The sequence below is a fragment of the Choristoneura fumiferana genome, chromosome 10 (genome assembly GCF_025370935.1).
Source record: "Choristoneura fumiferana chromosome 10, NRCan_CFum_1, whole genome shotgun sequence".
NCBI lineage: Eukaryota > Metazoa > Arthropoda > Insecta > Lepidoptera > Tortricidae > Choristoneura > Choristoneura fumiferana.
Window position 1 is genome coordinate 18314656 of NC_133481.1, and position 22563 is coordinate 18337218.

Sequence of the window (22563 nt, forward strand, 5' to 3'; positions counted from 1 at the left end):
AAGCGTTAAACGCCTGCAGCGATTTTCTGCCAGACCGCTGTAACTCACGGAACGATACACAAATAAAATAAATAAACCACTTAATCTATACACACAAATACTTAAGAGAAAAAAATAATATAATAACTAAACAAACAAGAAATAAATAATAAATAAGAAATAAATAAATTATGTTTTAAAACTAAAAAGATAAATTTTAATCTCGTCACTTTCATCGCGTAAAACGGAACTCTATTTTATTAGAGCTTGAATTTTCTTATCGACCGAATCGATTCCATAATCTTGTCAAATCGTTTGACTCGCATCATTTGTCAATTAGTACGAGAGCGAAGATCCTTAAATGCGTCTTTGTATCGAGTGTTTCGTATTTTTTGATGTTTTGAACTGTTACTTTGTTATAATTTTGTTAATTACGTTTTTGTTATTTTTTTACCGTTATTAGTTTTAATACTAAATAAGAAGAAGACCGCATGGTTTGTGAGATCCCGATAGACAAGCAAAACACTTGCTACGCGGGTGAAGCCGCAGGCAAAAACTAGTAAAAAATATAAACTATCACTAATCAATTACACACCCTTAGCATATTTAATCGAGAATCGCAATAAATCGATTTCAATTTACATTTTCACAACCCTTTAATTGCTTAATGACATGTGTCACCGTACCCATCCTATCCGAAAAGTACTATAACATCAATATAATCAATAATATTTATAAGTAGGAACCTAATGACCTTGTTGAGTCACTGTCCGTGACGTCGCTTTCATCTGCGGCATGGTGCCCCGGAACACGACGTCTCAATTGACTGACAAACATTCACAAACTTTCTCAGTTAAGTATAATATTAGTAGAATGGTGTCTATCTTTCTTAATATGGATAGTCCATATTATAAATTCAAATTCAAATTCAAAATCATTAATTTCACAGGATTTTAGGTACAATAAGATCTTAAAAATAACACAAGAATCACTAAAATCTACCACAAATGGCATTGTGAAATTAGGGAACACATTCACTTGTAGTCTAAAAACTCCTGAACACTACAAAAGCATTTTTCGATCAACCACTTTTTCAGAGCTCGTTTAAATTTTATGAAGGTTAGGTCTTTTATTGTGTCAGGCAGCTTGTTATAGTAGATTGATAACCAAGGGTGAAAGTAACTCAGCCAATAGTTCGAGTGGAAATGGGTAATTTCACCCGAGTTAGACACACTCTACTTTTCATTTCGACTGTGAGGAAAGTAAAAATATTACAAAAATTGAGAATGATAATAAATTGAGTTTCAGTATTCAGTCAATTTAATTTACTTATATCCAACTTCCAACGGTACCTTTTCGACCTGGCCACTTGCCACGGCCGACTATAAAAAAAATCGAGTTGGTCACGACCAAGGAGCTTATATACTATAAAACTGAAGGTTGAACGCCGAACGAAGAAGTTTATTACCTATTTACATATTCCATCTCTTTCTTAACCTAACTAAAGAAAGACATGGAATATGTTTGTGTATGTTGTTGTATGTTGGTGTATCTTTATTAAGATCAAATTTCTTGTTTCAAACGGATGTTCGGCGTTCAACCTCCAGTGTTGTATATAAGCTCGTTGGTCACGACGTGCATCTATATGGCCATGCCGAAACGTGAAAAAAAGTGTCATTGACGTGACTCAATTATCTTCGACTCCGTGGCTAATCGAAAAATTAAAAAAAAATACTTTCCACCCTAGAGATGAAAAAGCAATTTTCCACCCGGCTATTTACCCATGAAAATCATACTCTCCGAACAGGAGAGATGAAAAATATTTTGACACTCATTATATAACTATTCATAGCAACTAGCGACAATGTTGACAATGGAATGTACAATTTATTGCGATATTGCGAACGAGAAGGATTTTATACATTCCTTTAGCTTTCAAACATATAGGCGTTTAAAAAATATTCTGATGCCAAAAGACGTCCACTGTTTGAACCAAGGCAGAGGCTTCCCTTTAGAACGCCGCAGTCAACGACAATTCGCAACTTGCATCCCCCTGTTTGTTTATGTCAAATTGCTGGCAAACGAGCATAGGGCCTATAGGGGTCACCTTATGGTAAGGGACTGCGGGTGCATTGCCGGCCTAAATGGAGGCCTAAAGGGAGGAGGGAGTGGGGGAAGGGGGAGGGGCGGTGAGCCTCCGGATCTCCCTCTCACCGTACGAACACAGTACAAAACTCTATTTCACGCCGGTATTTTGTGTGTGGTTCGAGCCGATTAGGCTGCAGCCAGCAAAAGGTTACAGTAAGGCGCTACCACATAAAGAACTGTTGCCCGCATCTCTCATGATGTCAGAAAGGCTTGCTATTCTTCAAATATTTCAATCTGTCTCGACGATAAATGTCTTTTTCATTTTCCAAATAAAGATTTTCTCTGAAACCATATTTTTCCGATACATTATAAAAACCATAAGAACATCACTGAAAAAATATTTGATGTAGAAAATTGAGAGTTGGGAAATAAAACCGTTTGGCAAATGATATTTTTTTTATTCAACTGGATGGCAAACGAGCAAGTGGGTCTCCTGATGATAAGAGATCACCACCGCCCATAGACACCTGCAACACCAGGGGGATTGCAGATGCGTTGCCAACCTAGAGGCCTAAGATGGGATACCTCAAGTGCCAGTAATTTCACCGGCTGTCTTACTCTCCACGCCGAAACACAACAGTGCAAGCACTGCTGTTTCACGGCAGGATTAGCATACATTTGGGAATAATACATATTTCTGCGAAAAGGAAGGATACCGTACCGTCCCAGCCATTGCTATTTCAACTTGCATATTCTTTAAGCTAAGTATTAGGACTCTATTGGTTGTCATTTTGTCTCAAAGTGTCACAGTACAGAAACAAAATGTCTACGATACTCTGTTTTAAATTATAACTGGAAAATTTTAATTAACGTTAAGTTCCGATTTAAAAAAGCGCAGAGCTTTGAAAGCTCCCTTCAAAAAGCCTTAGCGGTAATCCGCAGCCGAAAGTGCTGAGTAAGTCAAGCTTTGTCGATGGATTACTTCCGGTAAAAATCTTATTTTAGACAAAGTTGCACACAGCAGCGGTAAAATTTGATGGTGTGTGTGAAATTCCCAATTTTAGGCCCGCGTGGGAACCGCGCCCCAAGCATTCTCTTCTTCTTCAGCTTGTGTTTATCAGTCGTACGGAACTTTTAGGTATTCCAAATAATATACGTCAGGCGTTACTTTGCGGAAGTCCATATTTATGAGCTATAAATTACTTTGCTCACCCGCGATCTTACGATAGATATGCAAACAATTGTGTATTCATGCAGTTCCTCCACCTCCACGCTGTAAGAACACACATATCACACAAACCGTTGGGTCTCACCACCACCACACTACGCTGACGCGTTTCGAACTCAACCAGATTTTATCATCAAAACACCACAATCGTTCACCATGCTACATGAACTCTGCTTTGTTCGAAACGTGTCAGCTTAATGTGGTAATGGTGATAGTTAGGTTTGTGTGATGTGTGTGTTCTTACAGCGTGGAAGGGGAGGAACTGAATGAACGCACATTTGTTGCATGGAAGTAGGTAGCTATTGAAAGGTCGCGGGTGAGCAAAATTATTGTTTATATTTCTTTTTATCATTTCATTGTCCATTGCGTTCCATTGTGTTTATAGGGTATAAAGTGATGCTTTATGACACGGGCATGAATGTTGAACGATCGCTCAATCGGTGTTCCCAAGGGATGTAATACATTACCTGTCAATGACACATTTAGGCAAATCAGGCCCCGAATATTCTGTTTCTACAATCCTAAGTTTTTGGGCCAAAACCTTTGGGAATTTATGCGTAATTATTCAATATTAAAAAACGGCTAAGAGCATGTCGAACACGCCGAAACAGGGTTCCGTAGCCATTACGAAAAAAATAAGTAATATGTTTCTAAGGATTTCGTATTTTGTACGGAATATTCCAATTTTAGGTATATTTTATTCCTTAGGCTGCTATTTACTGTTAAACTACTAATAATTCTCAAGAAAACTTAACCGTTATAGTTTTCCTTGTAAGTTTGATATAATTACTACCATCCAAATTTTTTTCAAATTGTTTGACCCACCGGTTTAGATTTTAGAGGGGGGGCGTTTGATTTTAATGAAAATTTTCACTTTCAAGTTGAATATTTTCCAAAAAATCACTGAATCGAAAAATCGTTTTAACAACCCCTAATGGTTTTCCAAACTGCCCCTACTTTACTTCTATGGGAGGTAAAAACCCCCTCCAAAATCTAACCGGTGGGTGAAAAAATACAGGCTGGTAGTAAGTAAGTATATCAAACTTACAAGGAAAACTATAACGGTTAAGTTTTCTTGATTATTATTAGTAGTTAAGAGTAAATAACAGCCTAAGGTATAAATATACCTAAACTTGGAAGATATAAAATACGAAATCCTTAGAAAAATATTACTTAATTATTTCGTATAATGGCTACGGAACTCTATTTTGGGCGTGTTCGACGCGCTCTTGGCCGGTTTTTTAACTCTTTCACGCTTAAATAAATGGCTGGACGGGTTTGAGATAAATTTGGTATGTAGATAGCTGGATTTTTGAAATAACACATAAGCTACGGGTGTATTAATATTCCGATTTTCTCACAGGATATTAGGATGTAAAAAATCCCGAAATCACAACCCGAATCTATAGAAATTTAACTTGGCACTAAAATATTTCATTCAACATGAATGAGGACTATGGTTTATATTTTAAATCTTCACGGAATTTAGTGAAATTTCGGAAGTGTGATGGTTACGTTAAGAGTGTGACGGGTGAGGCAACGTACGCGCTATGCGGCTAACCGTGCAGTTTGAGCGCGCCGTCTCTTTCACAAGCGATACTTTGAAGAAGGACGGCACGCTAAAACCACGCGGCTAGACTAGTGCGTACATAGCATAAGAGCTAGTTTCTAATATTTATCATCAACATCATCATCAGGATCACTATTACTTGAATAAAGGAAAGAAAAAGAAGAAGATAGAAGTTATCTGTATGCTTTTTAGTAACAATAATGGATATAATTATCTGAATAAACTAATTAAATTATTATTATTATTATTAAACCCGTTTAGAACGCTAGAACGCCACAATAAAGAACAACTCGCTACTTGGTACCACCCACCGGTTACCCGCAACTCTCACGTTATCAATCAGACCACAGCTAATGAGAGGTCCGTTAACGCTACTCTAATATTAATTTCAATTTAATACTTGTAAGCGAAAAACCTATCAAACCCAAATTATTGCTAACCTGCTATAACTGCTTATAATACAAGATATTTGCACAGACAACAAGCAAATTTTTTTATAGTTATAATTATCTGCAATCAGTCCTGGACACGACTATAAGCGGATTTGTTGAGTGTGTTTGTCGAGTCGAGGATGCTCCCCAGCCGGGAGCAGTCACTCATTTGTGAATCTGACGTTCAGTTTTTGTATGTCGTGTCGTTTCAGTCGTTTGCAATAGCTGATGTTTGAAAGCTGATTTGCCAGATTGTTCGGGTGATTTTCCAACCGACTTTTATAATTCTCCGCCAGGAGGCTTATTTCCTTCTTAACCGTATTCATCCCCATTGCCTCGTGGATCTCTGCGTTGGTGACGACCCATGGTACGTTCGCAACAACAACAAGCAATTTAACCAAAATTGCGAGTAATTATAATTTAAGTACGAAATGTACTATATTACTCGGCCTGGGCAACTTATTACGTACGATCCTCTCGAAGTGGTTAATGAAAGAAAGAAAGAAAGAAAAATGATTTATTAACGGTCCCAACAGTACCACCACCAAACACAAAAAACAATAATATATTACTATACAAGCAAAATCACAATAAATTGTATGGTGATGACACCAATTGTCACCGAAAAAGGGTCTCCACTCAGCATGTGTTGCTACACAGTGGGTGCAGCAACGCTGATTTTCTGCAGAGCCCAAATTTGAGCTAAACGACAGCTCCACTTGTTACATTATAAATGGACGTTTAGGTTATGGTTTACTTAACGTATGAGTTGAAAGTTGAATAAGCATAGGTATTAACAAGAAAGCCATAGACATATTTTTTATTTTATTGGGATTGATTCGAAACCACAATACAAAAATCCGAAAACACAATACGGTATTTACATTTTTTTACTCATACTTTAACAAACAGACTTCAAACTTTTGTATTTATAATATTAGTGGGATATGAGATGTATATCAGTCGTAACACTAAAATCTTTTTTAACCAAGCTTGTTTTTCGTGACTCAAAAGTTGTCTGTCAATTTATGCTTCACGTTTAGGAAAGGGATCTCGCCAGTCCCTCGGGACCCCAACTAAAAGGCAACCCCCAACTTTTGTAATAACGTTATGTTTGATCTGAAATATTAATCGAAATCATAAACACCACAAGCTTCGTCCCAGCGCCTATCCATACTAATATTATAAATGCGAATGTGTGTGTGTTTGTGTGTTTGCAAGTTTGTCCGTCTTTCACGTCAAAACGGAGCCACGAATCGCGTGATTTTTGGCATAGAGATAGTTTATGGGCCAGAGAGTGACATAGGCTACTTTTTATCCCGGAAAAATGTGCAGTTCCCGAGGGAACAGCGCGCGATTACCGAATTCTACGCGGGCGAACCGCGGGCAAAAGCTAGTATGAACTATAACTTGACACGTTCATATAAAACCATGTTGCAGGCAGCCTAAAATTGCTGCTGAAAATACCATTTAATACATGATAAAAAAAAAAAATTGTGGGTACCGGAAGCTCTAAATTTCTTCGAAATTTTAAGATAACTGGCCAAGAAAGAGACGAACTCACGCACCGAGAGTTCTGTACAATTTTTAGGTAAGTACTTATCTAATAATATCTAGTGTGGGTCATATTCATATTTTATATTCATTTAGTCGTTAATTTTTTTTCTTTTTTTCTAGCCTGTTACAATACTTACTGCTGGCCAAAGACCTAGAGGTCATTCATATGCATTTATTTTAGAGAGATTTAAGATAGTTTTTACATAGACAGATAAACATAAAAAATAAGATTTTTCAAACTTTTCTCATTGGTTGCTATATATCCTTCTAGACCCCTTGAGCCTAGACTTGAAATTCTACTAACTCTAAACGGCGTACATTTGCCATTTTTATCACGAAACGAAACCTTAAAAAGTTTCAATCAATTTTATTCTGCCCTCTTGAAGCCGTAAACTATTCTTAGAACATTCACGCTTAAGTATGTCATTTATGCGGCCGTAAAGTTCATTTTATTCGATAATAAATTGAATTGGCTCAGCTTTAGTTCTATTGGTTTAGCTTCTATAAAAGTTTTAAGGGTCTACGTTATTTTCTATAAAAGATACAGCTACTAAATACATAACCGTCCTCCGGCAGTCGGGTAAAAAAAAGGGTTCCCATATAAATTGCCATAACTGAAAATCTACTGGGTAGAAGGAAGTAAGAAAGAAAAAACCGGTCAAGAGCGTGTCGGTCACGCCCAAGATAGGGTTCCGTAGCCATTACGAAAAAAAAACGAGTAATATTATGTGCGTTATAACACAATTATAACACTTACTACAGCGTTAAAATCTATTACCAGAAAAAGAGCGTATCTTCACGGCACTTACGTCCTTTTGTTGAGAAGCGCAGTTTTTCGGCAATAACTCAAAAACGGTATATCCGATCATGTTGAAACTAATTCTACCTGAAATTATTTATTAAGCGTTACCTTTCCATATTTTTTGCATATTTTTTGGACAAACGGTTTACAAGATAGAGGGGGGACACAATTTTTGTTACTTTGGGAGCGATTATTTCCGGAAATCTTCATTTAATCAAGCAATTTTTTGATAAACCTTACTATCTTTTCAAAAGAGCTGTCGAACTATGTGCCACACGTCAATGCAAGATATATATTTTTTTAATTCTGTTATGTGCATGGAGTTGTAATTTAACTACAAAACTAAATAGCCCCTTTGACAAGACATCTGTACTCCAAATTTCATTGATATACATCTTGTAGTTTTCGAGTAAAATGCCTGTGTGTTACATTTTGCTTAGGAGAAAAGCTTTGTTAATAAGAAAGAAAGAAAAGAAAAGAAAATAATTTATTTATAACAGCAATGACACATAATAAGTAAAAATAACAATAGGAAATGTTGCCGCTATAAAAAGGTCCCGGCTCAGCATATCGCTGGTTGAAAACCAGCACTGGTCTTCCGCCGGGCCATAGAAGAGTAATTACGGAAAGTCACACAAAACAAATCAAAGTGAAATCAAATACAAAAATAGCTGAATATAAATTTAATACTGTAATAATACTGGATATAAATTTAATATAAACAAATTTATACGGAATTCGATGCTGTTTTATTTATTTAACAGAACAAGAACAGGTTATACTTGAAACGTTGAATATTGTTATTGATAATTTAAAAATAATAATAATTTTAATTGAATACTTGAAACGTCCCAAATCCCTTGAAACAAGTTCAAAACCAAATCAATGGTCTTGATAAGATGGAAAATGTTAGTTCTCTTAATAAATTATGTAGAAACCATAATAAACTGATCCCTAAAATATGAAATTACGGCCGGACGTCCTTTCCTAATACAATTGTACCATAATTGTACCTACGTCCCATTTGCAAAAGAGCCAAGGTCCCTACCTCTCGATTATGTGACTGTCAACCCAGTTTCCTAAGTAAAGGGTCTATTTTACAACGCATTGAATATGAGCTTAGTTTTCAGGGTTCCGTACCTCAAAAGGAAAAAACGGAACCCTTATAGGATCACTTTTCCGTCTGTCTGTCTGTCTGTCTATATTTGCTGTGACTTATTTTTCAAAAGAGATTTTCAATAAAAAGACATGTCAAGACACGTCTTTCTTTCTAATGGTAAAAAAACGAAGTTTAATAGCCTAAGCCTAAGTCAGCCTCTTATGAACCAATTACAGGTTAACCAAAAGCTCTCTTTTCATTCGAATGACGCATTTATTAAAATAGTTACAAATTCAAAACAGAAATACACATTTTTGAAACAACCCCTCAAAACTGTGTGTTAAAATGACATTAAAACGCAATCCCGTGCGGCTTTCATATGTAAATTGCTTTGTTTATTCACATGTATTTGCATTTTTTTTAACATAATATTCAAATTTGAGGGCGTTGATGGATCATCATGTACAACTGGCTTTATTACTGATTTATTAAACCAGTCGTCAGGTATTTTAACACATAATTATATTGTTTTAAATTTTCACAACTGAGATGGCATGGGCTGTAGTTCCCACGCGTACCTTTGTAGATTGGGAACTTTTCTTACACCTCTGAACTTGTTGCTCTAGCATCAGTCTAGTCAGCCACTAAAGACGTTGTGTACAAGCAATACGCCAAAATTCGTATGGAATAAACGCATATAGGCCCGATTGATTGATTGAACTTCACAGCAGCATAATAGGTACATACTTAAGTATACTATGGTAGTAGTGTGCTATACCTTCCGCCGCCTAACTTTGCCTAAAAGTTCATTGCCCCGACTAGTACCACAAAAACTATAATGGCCGTGGTATAGTTTCCTCTCTGGGTCTACCTTCATTGGAACAATATTAATTAACCAACTGTATAATTTGGCAAGCCTTTGGTGTGGGACGCTGTCTCCGTCCTACGTCCGAGGTTTTGCCAGTAAGCCAGGGACTGCTGCCGCCAACGCCCAGACAACCAAGTGCCGGAAATACGCGTTTTTAACGAATGAAATATTTTTCGAATGATGGAGATAATTAGATACAACAGTATGGGTCTATTATTATGAGCAGGAAATTTAGTTTCATCTCCTTGCTACGGCTTGGATCTAATTTCAATGGTAGTTGATAAAACATGCCTGACAGTAAATACATAAAATCAAGGTAGTTTTGAAGGACGGTTTTAAAAAAAATATTAATAATTTGTGGGTAGTTTTGTGTTTCATAAAACGTATGTGGCTACTTGGGAGTTACAGTGAAAAGTTAAAACGGTGTTGTGGTTCGTTAGTCTAACGACTGGTAGCATGGTGTACGTTGTGTCACTCTGAAGATGAGCTCTGTTGATTTCGAGCGTTTATGTGGTGGTGGTGATAGATGGGTTTTGTGATTTATGTGTGTTCTTACAGTGTGGAGGTGGAGGAACTGCATGAATACACATATTTTGCATAAGCTTAGCTATCGTAAGGTCGCGGGTGAGCAAGGAAATTCTTTTAGTCATTGTATTGGACCTCCGCAAAGTAACGCCTGATTCAATAAATATTTGCGGCACTTGCGTTAGAAACTTTAGGACCGTAGTCGTCCGACACAAAGTTTGTTGTACGAGTATTTAACTAAATGTACCTAAACAAAACAACGTCAATTGGTGTTTTAAACATTGAAATTCCCCAATTAAACTATCTAAACATTTACATTTCTGTATTGAAATACACTAGTCTAGTTTGTCTGGCCGAGGATCGTGCTCAGTGGCGTGCAACTGGAGAGGCCTATGTCCAGCAGTGGACTAAGATAGGCCGATGATGATGATGATGAGTCTAGTTTGTAAAATGTTTAAAATCCTTGATTGTACCAAATCTGGCAACTGAAATTTGTATACATTATTAAGTTAATTACCTTCATAAGTAATAGCTACTGATTTTTTGAAAACGTTTTTCAATAACGAAACTCGTCAAGATTGTTAACCCTTTTTCTTGCTAAAAAAACGAAGTATAACTATTATAGCTGAGCATACAAATACGCAGATAAAGTAAGATTAATAAACTAATCAATTTCTTTGCTCACCCGCAACCTTAAAGCTAGAAACACACTGATGGGGAGGCGGAGCGGTGCGGCGCGGGAAATAAGCATAAGTATATTGTATTGTATTGTATTGTAAAACTATTTATTGTACATAAAAACACATGCACATACACATGCTCATACGCATGTCGCGGTATTCTGTATGCCCTCTTTCATGTTAGCTTCAATATTACAACCGGTTACTGCCTCTGCGCCGCGTGCCGCCGCGCCGCACCGTTCCGCCTCCGCCGTCAGTGTATATGTCTTGTGCTTAAGTGTTAATTTGACGTGTATGTGTGTTAATTTTGTTGTGTGTGTGAAGCGTTATTTTAGCGGTCGTGGGTGATCAAAGTAATTGTTTATCTATTCATTCATGTTCATTGTTATGGGCCTTTTTTGTATCAATTAGCTGGCAAACGAGCATGCGGGTCACCTAATGGTAAGTGATCACTGCCGCCCATGGACACCTACAGCATTATTAGGACTGTGGGTGCGTTGCCGGCCTAAAAGGGGGCTAAAGGGGTTGGGCCTCCGGATCTCCCACTCACCGTACGAAACACAGTAGCAAAAGTACTATTTAACGCCGGTATTCTCTGGGAGTGTGGTACTAAACCGGTCGAGCCGGCCCATTCGCACTGCCAGCCAGCAAGTGGTTACAGGCTCTACCACATAAAAATAAAGTGCCTCCGCAAAATAACTCTTAATTCAATAAATTATTTGATTAGTTCAAATTTCTTTTCTCTAATAGTCAGTGAAAAGCGTAATAAAATGACTTCGAAATCGCGTCACATCTGTCGCCTTAACTCGTTCTAAATGCCGAAAGCCTTTTATATCTGTTACGGATAACGTCCCCAAAATAATTTGGAGAGCGTCCCACAAAGCTCTGGTAGGCTGAATATCTGATAACTTAATTTTACCGCCAAAATCCTTGACATCCCTTCTTCGGCGGTTTATTTAGCCGTCACTTCCATCAGAAACGAACCCACAGTTACAGAGTTACGGTACAGGTTCGTCTGTATTCAAGTAACTGTCAAATTACTCCTCGTATACCTACTGTTATACGCATAAATTTCTTTTAGAAAAATGTATTCGCATTTTGCGCTGGAATTACAAAGCTGGAAGTAACCAATTTTATGGGTGATGTTAAGGTTTTGAAATGAATGACGAGATGACAGAGTGGGAATGAAAGACATAATAGACACGGTGAGACTTGCAGCAACTTTTAGAGTTCCGTACGTCAAAGGGAAAAAACGGAACCCTTATACTTAGGATCACTTTGTATCCTTCTGTCCGGCTGTCAAGACCCGTTTTCTCAGGAACTCGTTGAAGTACCTATCAAGCTGAAATTAATATTGAATACTCAAGTCTGCAGCCGTGGTGGCCTAGTGGTTTGACCTATCGCCTCTCAAGCAGAGGGTCGTGGGTTCAAACCCCGGCTCGCACCTCTGAGTTTTTCGAAATTCATGTGCGGAATTACATTTGAAATTTACCACGAGCTTTGCGGTGAAGGAAAACATCGTGAGGAAACCTGCACAAACCTGCGAAGCAATTCAATGGTGCTTGTGAAGTTCCCAATCCGCACTGGGCCCGCGTGGGAACTACGGCCCAAGCCCTCTTGTTCTGAGAGGAGGCCTGTGCCCAGCAGTGGGACGTATATAGGCTGGGATGATGACTCAAGTCTGCTACCAACTTGCACGATTTTTCTTGCAAGTGTAAACTCGGCTTAAAGAACAAATATTGAGCATGTTTTCTGTTTGAGCATATGACAGAGACATAAGCCATTTCCTTGTTATGTAAGTCGCCATTGACGCTGCGCAATTCTTTAAAAGTAAAAATAATAAATCTCTATTGAGGCGTCTCGCTGTAAAATAAACTATGCTTTAGACTCTTAGGTATTTAAAAGAATGTAAACAGACCATTAAAGAGGTTATTTCTGAGACAATGTTTGGTTCCTGTTCAATATTTATTATTTTAAAATAAATGAGCAACCTACTTCAGTTCGTTCAATTCTAATAACATGTAATTACGCTTAATTTTACTGAATATGTACACATTTACGAATACAAAAATATTTTTATCATGTTAAATTATTTTTTTATTTTCTATTTCTAAATTGTCACTAAAAAATACCCAATCTTGCAGAGGTTTAAAACGCAAGGTTTTATTAAATCAGAATGTAATGCAACTAAAATAGAAAGTGTCGTATTTAATGTAGCAACACCTACCTTACGTGATTTTTAACTTTGTCGGTTTGACATTCGCCATTGCTTGTTGTAATCTGATGCGAGTGCGATATTTGTGGTGTTTTAGAAATTTCATTTATTGTTCTTCTTTAAAGTTTGTTGTGTTCCGTTAATTTGTTTATTTTGTTACGGAGTTGTGTATTTTACGAAGACATGGGTGATGGCGAGCCGGGAACTAGCCGGGCTAGTTCCTTGCTTACATTTCCTTCTCCGAAGAAGAAGCGAACTAAGACAGGACATCTTACATCATTGGAAAAGAATGTGCTTGTGAACATATTTAAATATGTCGAAGAAACGTGGCCAAAAGACAGATATCCATCCAAAACTGACATAACCCAAAAAACGGCAGAAAGATGGCTGTCTCGATTCCTACCGTGTACAGTGTTTTCAAAGAATATCAAACCCACGATTGTGTTCTATCTCCACCGCCACCTGTGACAAAACCAAGTTTAGTGAATAGCGTTGATTATATTGACTTGGGTGGTATTGCGGTGGTGGATTAGTAGATAGGATATAGATACCACTCAAAATTTTAATGAGAGACTAGCAATTATTTATTTATTTATTTATTCAATACAAAGTCAGGCTTACAGTTTGCACCAAAACGCCTACCAACTTAACCTTAACTTAATTACTTTATTCACCAGTGATATTATTGATTAATCAACAACGTTCAGATTTCATGCTTTTACATAAAATGGAATCATTATAAGAAGTCTAATAGCGTACATATTTAGTACTAGCTACATTTTCGATTTTTATTCTCGTCATACAGGTTCACAACCTCTGGATCTGTCATTTTTGACAGCTCCCATTTGTTTACATTCTTTTAAATACCTAAAAGTCTAAACTATACTTGTTTCTGTCACTACCTTCCGGTAACTTATGTCTTTTACACTCAAGACCCACGGGCTCACGTCGTCGAAATTAATAATGGGTAGATAATTAAATTGTGAAGCCTTGCCTAAAAGGTTCTGTTCTGGGCGCTATAACTTTTCAACGTAAATTGCTCCCGCTCAGTTAACAGGCTCTATACTACCAAGCGCATGATTCAAACTTCGAATCATGCCGTCGCACTGACACTAATATTATTTAATACGAGAGTGAGAGGGACGGTACGATACGAACCTCGATTTACGATTTTCGTAGTAGCCCCCTAGACTTGGCTGTGCTTAATGGTTTATAAAAGCCTCTCTGCGGATAAACATTAAATTAATAACGTTGATAAAACAATTACTCGTAAAACGTTTTAAAGCACATTTTTATGAAAAAAAAACTAAATTCATATAATGTGGATCGGCACGCGCATGCGTAGCGAGACAGACGGATGACCTGTGGCCCATTTCACGAAGCTACAACTTACAATTTACAAGCGGTAGTCTCTTTTCAATGCATACTGATAAACAAAGACTAATCTTGACATCTTTTACAGATGATCTATTAGCCCGTGATACCTGAGGCATACATAAATTCAAAGACTACCTTGTTACCTATTACTTTAAACCCTTTGTCTACCCCCTTTTATTTGGCGGTTGAAAACTTATTTCCCCCAACAACCCACTTGAGTATACTTCCATCTAAGAATAAAAAATAAAGAGGCCCCAAAGTAGATCCAATATCGTTACTGTATTAGATTATTTATTTATTATTTATTTTGCAGGTGGTAGGACCATGTGCAAGGTCCGCCCGGATCGCTACCACCATCTTGCTCGCTAATCCTGCCGTGAAGCAGCAGTGTTTGCACTGTTGTGTTTCGGCGTGGAGAGTAAGACAGCCGGTGAAATTACTGGCACTTAAGGTATCCCATCTTAGGCCTCTAGGTTGGCAACGCATCTGCAATCCCCCTGGTATTGCAGGTGTCTATGGGCGGTGGTGATCTCTTACCATCAGGAGACCCACTTGCTCGTTTGCCATCCAGTCAAATAAAAAAAAAAAAAAAATAAGAACTTGGGGGAAAAGAATTCGTCGGCAAGATGCCATCGGAACCGGGGACTATATTACTTTGTACTAGGATGTATGGATGGAGGTGTTATTACAATTCATTGAATGTGATTTAACATCGCGACGACACTTGCGCTCGTGACTAAATAGGCCGATTCGGGGCAGGATCCCCCGGCCGCACACGCGTCAGTGTACTCCCCCCCCCCCCCCAGGTGGTCGGGGGTTGATGGCCTGCTCGTGACGCCTCGTGCGCTTTTCCTTTAGCATGTGAAACCAGTCGTCATCAAAGAGTCATCCCAGCCTATATACGTCCCACTGCTGGGCACAGGCCTCCTCTCAGAACAAGAGGGCTTGAGCCATAGTTCCCACGCGGGCCCAGTGCGGATTGGGAACTTCACACACACCATTGAATTGCTTCGCAGGTTTGTGCAGGTTTCCTCACGATGTTTTCCTTCACCGCAAAGCTCGTGGTAAATTTCAAATGTAATTCCGCACATGCATTTCGAAAAACTCAGAGGTGCGAGCCGGGGTTTGAACCCACGACCCTCTGCTTGAGAGGCGATAGGTCAAACCACTAGGCCACCACGGCACCACTTGTAAATTGTACTTGTAGCTTCGTGAAATATGACACTGGTCAAAGCCGCGGGTGGATCTTTGGAGTATTTAACTAGTTGAATACTCAAAGCGGTGGATGCAGACGGCTTCCAACCGAAGCAACTGGAGGTATATGGGCTGTTTATGTTCAACAGTAGCGTCCTACGGCTGAGATGATGATGATAATGACATTCATATCATACACAACTACGTCTTCTTCTTCTACGTTTACGAAAACTTCGTCACATCATCATGTCAGCCGAAAGACGTCCACTGCTTGTCATAGACCTTCCCCTAGGCTCTCCACTCAGACCGGTCTTGTGTTTTCCGCATCCAACGCGATCCCGCGATCTTAACCAGGTCGTCCTCCATCTTGTTGGAGGCCTACCGACAGCTCGTCTCCCGGTCCGCGGACGCCATTCGAGAACCTTCTGACCCCATCGGCCATCAGTCCTGCGAGCAATATGCCCCGCCCACTGCCACTTCAGTTTCGCAATTGTTCGTAACATACTTCTATTAATATTAGTTTCTAGCGGCGCATTCTTCTTGGCAATGATGGTCTTTCCGAATGCGCTGGTAGTTTAAAAAATGACGTGTTAAAGTGCCCATTGCGGCCTATTTACTGAATAAATGATTTGAATTTGAATTTGAATTTATTATGTTTTTATATACAAAACCGGCCCCAAGAGGGCGGTAGGCGTAAATCAACGCATAGGTACGTCACAAGACCTAACTATCAAAAAAAAATACACATTCCTTTACGTGTTCTAAACTCTTCACGTTCACTAGTTTATTTCAAAGCTAAACAAAACTTCCAACCCAAAAAAATAAGATTATTTGAAAAAAGAAAAGACTTAGATTTTGTAGAGCAAGTGTCGCTAAAAAAAACATCACACAAAAAATATGTTTTTTTGGTATAAAAAACATGAAATTATTTTTATATTGCTTGAAACCCTCAGCGCTCAAATCTGACTCGCGTTTTTTTAATGGCCGCCATTTTTCAACGCAACCCCTCTCAAATGACTGCCAATGAACAATACCGATTGCTGTCATTACGAGGCGTTGCCTCTCAAAAACTTGAAATTGGACTCAAGTGATTAAACCAAACACCCTGTGCTTAAGAGCCTTATTAGGGTGAATCTACTGATTTTTAACAAGCATTTACTTTATTTTACTTGTACCTACTCGTATAGGTGTCTGTGTGTCAAGCGATCGTCAAATCTTGCGAGTTGCGAGTCGAATTTGTCCCACTTTTAATGGTCGGACGAACTTGAAATTTCGTATAAGTACATTATGGTAAATTGGATAATAATGCAAGCAGTCAATAAAAATTGCACTCAGGAAAAAGCATGTTTTTTGCAGGTGGTAGGACCTTGTGCAAGGTCCGCCCGGATTGCTTTGCTACCACCATCTTGCTCGCTAATCCTGCCGTGAAGCAGCAGTGCTTGCACTGTTGTGTTTCGGCGTGGAGAGTAAGACAGCCGGTGAAATTACTGGCACGTGAGGTATCCCATCTTAGGCCTCTAGGTTGGCAACGCGTCTGCAATACCCCTGGTGTTGCAGATGTTTATGGGCGGTGGTGATCTCTTACCATCAGGAGACCCATTTGCTCGTTTGCCATCCAGTCAAATAAAAAAAAAAAAAAAATGTTATGAATACTTATTTAAAAGTCATAGAAAACTATTGACCAAGTCCAAAATCATAGACGTACAACACAACTAGATTATATATATTTATAGATTATATTTCATTATAGATTGTTAAATACACTAGCATATACTAGCAGTTACCCGCGACTCCGTCCGCGTAGGACTCGGTTGTCACTATTCGTTTCATCTAACTCGGTTTACCGGCTTAGACGTGATGATGGTTACAAACGAACAAACAAACAGACTTACAAACTTTCGCATTTATAATATTATAAGAGGGGTACAAAAGTGATCACTTATATACAACGTTGAATGTAGAAGCTCTTATCACCTGCGAAACCATACTAAATACCGGTGGGAATTCTCATAAATAACACCGTGGTCTTCATTTACAACTGAAAAGCTGAAAGTAGTTTTTTTTTCGAATCCAAATGGACTACACTACCTAAACATACGAACGTTGCAAATTAAATTAAAACTAATAGATTAACGGTTCGGCTTACTGTTATAAGGGTGCCTTTCCATCAGGGATTTGCTACGCTACATTGCTATGGATGTGTCTGATATCCACTAATCGTATTCAATGGTCCTCATAGCATAGCACTGGTGGAAACGGGTTCAACTAAGCTATGTTTTTTGTTCAGCCGTGGTGGCTTAGTGGTTTGACCTATCGCCTCTCAAGCAGAGGGTCGTGGGTTCAAACCCCGGCTTGCACCTCTGAGTTTTTCAAAATTCATGTGCGGAATTACATTTCAAATTTACCACGAGCTTTGCGGTGAAGGAAAACATCGTGAGGAAACCTGCACATACCTGCGAAGCAATTCCACTGAATTGCGGATTGGGAACTGGGCCCGCGTGGGAACTATCACCCAAGCCCTCTTGTTCTGAGAGGAGGCCTGTGCCCAGCAGTGGGACGTATATAGGCTGGGATGATGATGATGATGTTTTTTATATCGAAAGATACATGCTGTGGATAAAATCGTAAATCTCGAATAGTAGGTATACCTATATCTTTCCATTATTAAAGAGATCACCTCTAAAACAGGCAATTAAAGTTTAATTCTATATTGTATGTTATTTATTAATGAATGGCAAAAGCAGAAATTGTGTAGAAGCACCCGGTAAATCAGCCCCATTGTGGAGTCCCGTAATGGCCCCGGGATCAGATTAGGAGCCCGGGATATTCGAGCCACTTGTGAAAAATCCCGGCAAATCAAGCGTTTAATTCACCGTGTAAATATTTTATTTCAGTTCTTCCGGGGGATGGAATGTCTGCAAGATGTAGGCTGGTAGCGGATGGAAATTATCATGTAAAAAGATAAAAACAAAAAGTAAAATCATTAATTCGTGCCAACGGCACCGCTGAGCGGAGACCATTTCGGCTTCACATCATTATTTGTTTGTTCTTGTATTCTTTATAATTTTGTAAATGTGTTTTCTCTTTTTTTGTCATGATGTTTTGGCTGAATAAACATATTTCTATTCTATTCTATTCTAATCTATAACAGCAAAAACACAGGTCAGGAAAATATAAACAAAGATACATAGATGCTGTTATAAACTTATTATTTGTTATGTACTTATTAAGTTATTTGTTATAATCGCATACTTTGATGGTAGTTAGTATCTATAGGCACTAATAAACATACTTTCATAATGTTTTATTTAAAACTTACGACTTTTAACCCCCAACGCAAAAGAGGGGTTTTATAAGTTTGACGCCAATGTATGTCTGTCTGTCTGTGGCATCGTAGCTCTCAAACGGCTGAACCATTTTTATCAAAGATAGTTAAGAACCACCGCAAGGAAAAAACAGCATTGAAATCAGCCCATCCGTTTGAGAGCTATGATGCCACATAGCCACATGCCTACAGACATTGGTGTCAAACTTATAACATCCCTCTTTTTGTGCCGGGAGTTAAAATTACGAACTTATCAAATAATATGAAAATCGCCGCTCGCTCATGACTTAAAAGTACAATGTTTAGCGTGCGTCGCTAGCTCAGGAAGACTCTGAAATTAAAGTTGGGACTCAGGAGCGCGGCATTAAACAAACTGAGTGACTCAGGCACTCATTGGATGTCTGAGTTGATCTGAGTTGAGTACTGACTCGTCCGAGGTTCAGTCATCTCGACTTATACTACCCCGGCAGAAGTTGTCCGGCCCGAAAAAACACTACATTTAAATTATGATAACATACCAACAACAGCGCCATCTAGCGGGTCCAATTTATTTAAATATGTTATTTAATTTTAACAGTTACGAAACCCATGAACATTTTGTATGGGAAAATGTTTATTCATTTGTTTATTTTATTTTTCGTCAATTTTCCAATACTTACTTATTATCCTATTCCTAACGAAGACAAATCAAAAACACAAAAATCATAAAAATTGGTCCAGCCGTTCTTGAGTTATAAATGGTGTTACTTAACCGGGTGAGCCCTGTAACATGAGTTACTAGTTACTACTATAGTTTAAAACTTTAGTTCTGCAACTTTCAAAAATTAAGTAATTTTATTAGTATTTTTTATTTATTTATTTTATTTTAATTCGACTGGATGGCAAACGAGCAAGTGGGTCTCCTGATGGTAAGAGATCACCACCGCCCATAAACATCTGCAACACCAGGGGTATTGCGGATGCGTTGCCAACCTAGAGGCCTAAGATGGGATACCTCAAGTGCCAGTAATTTCACCGGCTGTCTTACTCTCCACGCCGAAAAACAACCAGTGCAAGCACTGATGCTTCACGGCAGGATTAGCGAGCAAGATGGTGGTAGCAATCCGGGCGGACCTTGCACAAAATCCTACCACCTGCAATGTTAGTACCTATTATGTTTATTCCAAACAAATTAAATGGTATTTTCAATGTACACGTAACAAAATGACGGATTTCGAAATACATTACTTGTTCAATTAAACTTTAAACTATAATAAAAATCATAATACAAGCTATTTTCAAAAGTTGTAGAACTAAGTTAACTCAAGATGAAGAGTGGAAAGTGTGGTTTAATTTTTTGCTCCTGTCACAGGGCCCACCTTGTAGATACCATACATAATGCTATAGTCTCCTCTCAGAATTAGAAAGCTTGGGCCGCAGTTCCTTCCAAAGAGGTGCCACACACCATTGAACATTTCACAGCTGTTGCAACCTTAATAAATGAAATGAAAAACACGAGAGGTATCACAGTTGCGTTGCCGACCTTTTGAGAGATCGATAGGCTCATTTTTAAAAGATCAAGTAGTGCCGCTCCGGGAATGCGGTCCCAAGAAGCTGGTTCCATAGTTAAGTCGTGCGTGTCGTGATAAATTTAAACTATAACGCACATAAATTCCGAATAAGTAACCTAAGAGACGCGTGCCCTGGCTCGAACCCACGACCCTCTGCTTGAGAAGCCACTAATATTAAGAGTATAAATTCGAAAGTTTGTGAGTACTTAAAAAGAGGTGCCAACCATTGTAAAACATTGTACTTTTTGCAACCTTAATAAATATTTTTTGCATACATTTTGCCGAAGCCAGAGACGAGTGGAAGCAGAAAGGGAGGCTTTTGCGCAGTGGGACACTGTATTATAAAAAATAAAATTGAATGTGTTGTAAGGACTGGACTGTTTGAAATTTGCCGTCTCCGTCTATTCGAACAAAACAAATAGAGACGATCACAGTAACCGTCATGGTGAAACAGACCCTTAGAGTTTAAAACGCAGGATGCAACATCAGTGAAAGCCACGATGTACATTTTGAGAATTTCCACCGGAACGATGGCTTATCGATAAGCTTTCATCTTCGTGGAATCCTGTTATTTATTTATAACAGGATTCCACGAAGATGAAAGCTTATGTAAGCGTGTCGGCGTCGGGATGAACGGTCGGACATTTTTAGTGTTGTGTGTCGGTGTGATGGGATGACAAAGAAAAATGACCAAGTGAGCTATACGAGTGCCGGTACTATTTGTAATCAAGTGCGGGTTCGAAGGACTTGCGCTGCTTGGCAGATTTGACACCCCACACTTAAGTCTACTCGTGACCACGGCCACTATAATGTGGTCGAAACGTCGAGATAAATATTACTCGTGTGTTTAGCGTGATAAGTCCAGTTTGTGGTATTTTAATATGAGTGAAAATGACGAAAGTTTTAAACATTATATTTTCCGTCGGATTTAGAAAAACACCGGAATTAAGATTCAACTATCAGATCTATGGATTACGCGTGTGAAGCTGCAGGCTGCAGGTAAGCACTACCAACTAAAGTAGATATGTAATGCTCTGTTGTATCACCAAATCACCTAAATATACCTCCCTTAAAGCCATTTTGCATTTAAATAGCACAAAATTAAACGTAATCCGATTTATATTGCGAACTCCTTTCGGCATATAAATGGATTTTTAACGTACCAAGATTGCAGCCATTTTTAAGACGTCTTCGACTCTACTTTCGCTTGTTAGAACTTAATTTTTCTTCTTCAAGAGACTCCAAGCAGCTGGAAAAGTAATTTACTTTTTACAAGCTTTTCTTTAGCTTGCCCTGCAGGGCTACTACGAAACTCGAAACTCGAAGTTCGTGTCGTGCGGCCCCTCTGACACTTATACTATTTAATACGAGAGCGAGAGGGACGGTACGATACGAACTTCGAGTTTTGAGTTTCGTAGTAGCCCTGCTGTTTGTATATTTATCTGTTTGGGTTAAATCTTGGAAGCTAAATTTGACTCATTACTTGTGGTCGGATTGACTTGAAATTTGGCATACTTATGTAAATCAGGTAACAATACAATAATCTGGTAGTGACATCCTGATAATTCGGCCAGGATCGTCTCCGCAGAACGGAACTCCTCAACGGTTAATGGCATCGACTTGAAATTTGGTACGGAAATGTAGTTTGGATGACAATGCAAGTACAGTCAACAAAAAGTACAGTTAGTAAAAAAGCTTGTATTAAAAATTTAATTTTTATCAAAAACTTATTCGATTTCTACTTGGACATAGAAAACACTAGAAAAATGTAGATTTGGAAGCCTTCGTCATACTTGTGTCGTGTTATCATTGAAAAAAGAGAAAGAGAATGTTTATTCGTTACAACACGGAAAAAATGTACATGTCAATGTCTAAAATCATTGTCACGGCCTTTTTTTTATCTGCCTGGATGGCAAACGAGCAAGTGGGTCTCCTGATGGTAAGAGATCACCACCGCCCAAAAACATCTGCAACACCAGAGGTATTACAGATGCGTTGCCAACCAAGAGGCCTAAGATGGGATACCTCAAGTGCCAGTAATTTCACCGGCTGTCTTACTCTCCACGCCGAAACAC

The 22563-nt window shown here is 38.5% G+C and overlaps 1 protein-coding gene across 1 annotated transcript in view; it reads left to right on the forward strand.

Moving 5' to 3' along the window:
• The window catches only part of GABA-B-R3 (gamma-aminobutyric acid type B receptor subunit 3), a gene marked incomplete at its 3' end in the record, with an annotated part of 284881 nt that overhangs the window by 125497 nt on the left and 136821 nt on the right, over positions 1–22563 (forward strand). The gene's annotated exons all lie outside the window — the stretch shown is intronic.